We start from the raw sequence: 5,451 nt of genomic DNA, 5'->3' as shown, positions 1-5,451 counted from the left end.
AAAAAAAAATAGGGAAAAAATTAAGAGTAACACGGAAGGTAGGTTCTTTCTTTGAGAGACCAGTAAAGGGATGAGTGTAAAGGAGAAAAGATAAAGAAAATTAGGACTTCGGTATCTTCAGTTAAATATCAGGTGGGGCAATTTGTCCAGAACAAGTGTTCAGACATGAACTGAGGCCTGAGGAGAAGCTACAATGCTGAAGTGTCTCATGAGTCCCCAGGCCATGATGAGAGGCAGTGTGAGACCACAGGCCTTGTGGAGTTCAGGTTGCGTGCCACGTATCTGCAGAAGAGACCGTCACTTTCAGTTTCCCAGTTGCTCTAGCAATAGCTGGCAACTCGGGAGAGAAGTAAAGAAAGCAGATGTGGTGAGGCTTTTTCAGGAACAATTCTCTGGAGAATGAGCCAGGTGGGCATGGCTGAAGGTCATAGGAGCTGGGATGTACAAAGTTCTTGCAGGGGTGGCTAAAATGGGGTAAAGGTTGGGCAGGAGGACAGGTGATGCTGAGGAGGGTCAGAGAACCCAGGAGTAAGGGGTGACTAATATATTACAGGTCTTAATTAGGACAAAGAACTCATTCAGTAAGCACAAGAAAGAAGACAGGATGCATTTTGTTCATAGATAATTTCAGAAGTCACTTTTTTGGGGAGTGCTCCAGTACTGAGTGATAGGATCATTTTTTTCCTGTTCTGACATTTGTTTTGGTTCCTAATTTGCAGTCTCTACCATCGCCTAAGGCCTGAAACATTTATACATCTTAAGTACACTGAATGATAAGTGAGGTGTTTTTTTTTTTCCATCTAAACAAAATGACTCACTAAAACTATTAAAATTCAAGATGTAAATGCAATATACTAGTGCATTCTATTTGTGTATTACATATGTTCAGAAGCATGAATACATTAGGGCTCACTTGGTATGCGGTGGAACCAGAGCTTTAATATATTTTTCTTTGGAGACATTCTTAAATTTTCCATGCCAGGTACATTTTATATCAGGGTATAAAATTTATATAGTGGCTGTAACTTATAATTGTAGTATACAGTACATATTTAGTTATAAAAGTGTGTTCTTTTGACACAAAACCCCTCAGGGCTAGAAAGAGTTAATATAACCCCATAATCCTAAATTAAATACAATGATGTGATTTTATTTGTCGGAAAATTGTCATTCGTATTTCCACTATTGTTGGCTTTTTTAATGAGCTTTTCTGATTCATATGCATGTATTTATGATGAATAAAAATGCTTTTTGGATTGTGATTCATAAATTTTTAGAGCTGCAAGGAGCCATAGACATTCATTTGGGTTTATTCTTTGTTTTATGGGTGTGTGATGCAACCCCAGCCCAGGTTAACTGACATTTATTCAGGTAAGAAAAGATCTGGGACAGTAAGTCAGAATCGCTAGTCAGGGCATCATGGACACCATAGTTCATATACTCAGTCTCGTGAAGGAGGGTATTTTAGAAATAAACCTCCCCATTATTTAATTTCCATAAATGCTTTTCCAGAAATGCAGGCAAGCTGCCTCACCAACCACAGGCCATAGCAGGAAGCATCGTGCTGGATGGGTTTACACGGTGGTATCTAACTCCAGTATTGATTCAGAGGGTTTTACCATTCACAAACTAAGTCTCTTCACCTAGCTATCACAACTAAAGGGGAAAAGGCCAAACTTTATCCTAAAAGCTTATTTCAGCAACCGCCCTCTCTAAGCTCTGCCCATGTGCCCACACACACCACGTACAGCACACACATTCCTGCAGGAGCCCAGATTCCCCATGAAGAATGACTGGGCTAGTGGCAGGGTGCTCATCAGGAAGATGACCGAAGCTGAGTGATGATGGGAGTCTTGCTACAGAATTTTTGCCATTCAGAGTGTTTGAGAGCAATCAAGAGATACTTGCTGTTTTGTTCCTACTTCAAGAAAAGGAAAATCCTCCATATTAATTAAAGGCATTTGGCTCCGTCCTGTAAGTGTGACAAACACAGATGAGCCGAACTGCCTGAAAATAATTTCGGTCATCAGCACATCACTGTGCCTGCCAGTCTGCAGACAATCCCTAGACTTGGTGGTCTGTCACATCTCTTTTCCATTAGCTATTTACCATCTGACCAGTGAAAGGATACACTAATTTATTTCCTTAAAAAACGATACTCTGTTTTATTGACAGCTTTTTTCCCTACGTGCTTATTGTGTGGTGTACACTCCAGTGCCTTTGCAAATTGCCCACTGGGGTCTTTTCTCAAAACAGGGAGTTTTATAGTAAAAGAGATGGGAAATATAAAGTCTGACTGTTCTGTTTCATCCTGATGAAATGAGAATTGTTTTGAGATAAGCTCATACTCAGAGTATCCTTCAAGACACCTGGGGGGGGGCGGTTTATGAGGGTGGATGTAGCACATTTTTGCAGATTGCACAGCAAGCAGCTCTCTTATACTGGGAACAAGGTCCAAATCTGTCTTATGCTCCTTAGTCTACAGGAAATTCATGATAAACCTTTTATTTGACAATCCAAGATGGAATAAAAACACAACTGATTAGTCAGCATGCGGCCTTCATCTTGAAGGGCCTCATTGCCTGGCCCTTTTGAACATTCAGGGGATTGGCCTCGTGTGAGAGGGATGTAGTGTGGAAATGCCTTTGATAGCTCAGTGATTGAGTCTATCATGCTTTGGAAAGGGACAGGACTCGGTTTAAACAACCCTGCCTGATAGAACACAGAGTGTGCATGGCTGGAAAAAAAATGACCTCATTATAGCTCCGTGCTGTTGCCCTTTGGAGTAAAATGAGAGAAAAGCTTGCTTTGGTACTTCTGCTGATAAAATTCACTTTCTGGAACAGAACCAAATCCCAGCATATATCATCTGAGAGAAATAAAGCAGTCAAAAAATTGTATTCCTAAATAGGCCTGGAACATCTTGGCAACTGCTAAAGCAACACAAAATAAGGAACAGTGCCCTACTAGCTCGACCCTTAAATTATGCAGCTGTTCATTACCCGAATTATACATCTCAGGCTGCCCTTTGGAAAAAGGCATGGAGCACAGAGCTGGAACAATCCCTGAATTATAGTACAATAAGAAAGACCTCCTAAAGTGTCACATGCATGTAGTAGAAGATAAGAAAGGCCAGCTTAAGTTCTTGGCATTTTAAAGAAGGCAATCAAGAAAGCCTTTGAATCCCTTAGTTTTCTTTCTCGGCAATTAATTTGCATTTTTCTGTGAGTTAGACAAAGCATCCCATTCATGTGTCAGCAGTCCCCTGTCAGTCTTCTTCTCCGGAGATGTGCATGTGTGTTTGGGTTTAAGCTGTACCATATTTACAGTGGGATTCTTAAGAAACGGTCATGACAACAGCGGCAGGCCTACCGTATTTGGAGAACTAGTCATGAGGATATTCAGTATCTCAAAAATAAAGACATCATAAAAATAAAGCCATTATAAAGCCAAAGGGCAGGACTCTAAAATTAATTTTACCACTTGTATTGGATTTTACATTCTACACAAAGTGAAACATTGCACTAGTTAGATTAAGGCTTGCACAGCACAGTTGGGTTATTTTGTTGTGATGAGACTTGCATTCCTCCCCACGCTGTATATACTACTGGTATTTAACATTTTCATTCATTTGGTTGTGTTAATATGTAGGTGAACTTTTGGATCACTATTACGCTAATAGTTACAAATAATTTTTATCTCAATTCATTAGTTTTGGACACTATGAATGAGGATAATGACACTTTCTATCAGATTTATTTAATGTAAATTACATAGCCAAATTAACTTTTTACAATTCCTGCTTTGAGGAATACCTTGGTAAATGATTTAGTTTTGTGGCCTAAAACAAATACCACAGACATTGTGTGAGAGGTGAATATTGTACTTGGCAAAATTGAGATGATTTCAAAATTTATTTTTATTTCTCCAGCCTAGGCTTTCTGAGCTCACTTACCATCCCTTTCAAACCTACAGTAGTCGACAATGTCCCTTATCCCTACAGCAATGTCCGTGTCCTAAACCCTGGAACCTCAGGATATGTAAACATGACAAAAGGGACTTTGCTATGTCATGTATGTTGTATTGTGGGAAATTAAATGCAGAGATTCTCCTAGATTACCCAGGTAGACCTAATCTAATAACATGAGCCCTTAAAATGAGTGAATTTCTCTGGCTAGAGAGAGAAGATATTGGGTAGAAGTCAGAGTGATTCGGGGAGGGGGGAGAAGCACTCTTGGTGGTGCTGATGTGAAGAGGAAGGCAGTGATGTGACAAAGTGGGAGACTTTGTGATACCAAGTGTGACTCTGGGCTGACACCACACAAGGGAACAGAGACCCCAGCCCTGCAGGTACACTAAAGTTGGCCAGCAATCTGAATATGCTTATAATGGATTCCTCTCCAGAATCTCTAGAAAGGAATACTGTGCGGCCAATACCTGGATTTAGGGCTTTGTGAGACTCTAAGCAGGGGACACAGTTGAGTCACTCTGTACTAAGATTTTTACCCCTAGGCTTTTAGATTTGGGATACAGTAGCAATAAAAAAAAATAAATGCCCATTTCCTCTAGAATGCTTTCAGATGTTTACCATTCTAGGGACCATCTGCATTTTAACCATTGTCTTTACTGATTGAATTAAATGCATGTCATCGGCTATAGCAATTACAGAAAATATTGAAACTGTTGCAGTTTGGTGGTTGTTTTGCTTGCTTATTTGGAAACTGAGAAAGAAAGTTATTCTTTCTTAACAAAAACAGCATTCTCAGAATGTTGTAGAAATTAATACTCAATTAGATGGACTCTGGAGGCAGACCAAAGGGGTTTGAGTCCTCTCCCTATCACTTACTGTGTGACCTCAGTCAAGTTACTTAATTTTTCTGTAAAAAAATGTTTCTGTAGAAATTTTCTTTTCTTAATTTTTCTCTCAGATTCATTGTTGCCAAAAGGAGAATAATAAATGGTTCTTAACCTATTATGAGGAGTGAATTCATCAATAAATGTAGTGTCTGGTATATAGTAAATGCTTTAAATATGAATTATTTTGAAGATTATTATATTTAGCTATTTTAATAATTATAAAATAACATTTATCTATTTCATAGGATGTCTATTTATAATGGGAATTTTCATGTTTAATTTTGTAATATGTTTAAAAATATAATAGGTATAAGTCTTTGCACTTAAAATTTTGAATCACGGCTCGGTGCCTATAGCTCAACTGGCTAAGGCGCCAGCCATGTACACCTAAGGTGGCGGGTTCGAATCCCCAGCCCGGACCCGCCAAACAACCATGATGGCTGCAACCAAAAAATAGCCGGGTGTTGTAGCGGGCACCTGTAGTCCCAGCTACTTGGGAGGCTGAGGCAAGAGACTTGCTTGAGCCCAGGAGTTAGAGGTTGCTATGAGCTGTGATGCCACAGCACTGTACCCAAGGTGACAGCTTGAGGCTCT

At 39.6% G+C, this 5,451-nt stretch overlaps 1 protein-coding gene across 4 annotated transcripts in view; it reads left to right on the top strand.

Moving 5' to 3' along the window:
* The window catches only part of PCDH9 (protocadherin 9), an 879,176-nt gene that overhangs the window by 837,449 nt on the left and 36,276 nt on the right, over positions 1-5,451 (top strand). The window lies entirely within an intron of this gene.

This window comes from Otolemur garnettii, unplaced genomic scaffold (genome assembly GCF_000181295.1).
Source record: "Otolemur garnettii isolate 467f Iridium unplaced genomic scaffold, OtoGar3 scaffold00040, whole genome shotgun sequence".
NCBI classification, from domain to species: Eukaryota; Metazoa; Chordata; class Mammalia; order Primates; family Galagidae; genus Otolemur; species Otolemur garnettii.
This window is presented reverse-complemented; position numbering and strand designations above follow the sequence as displayed.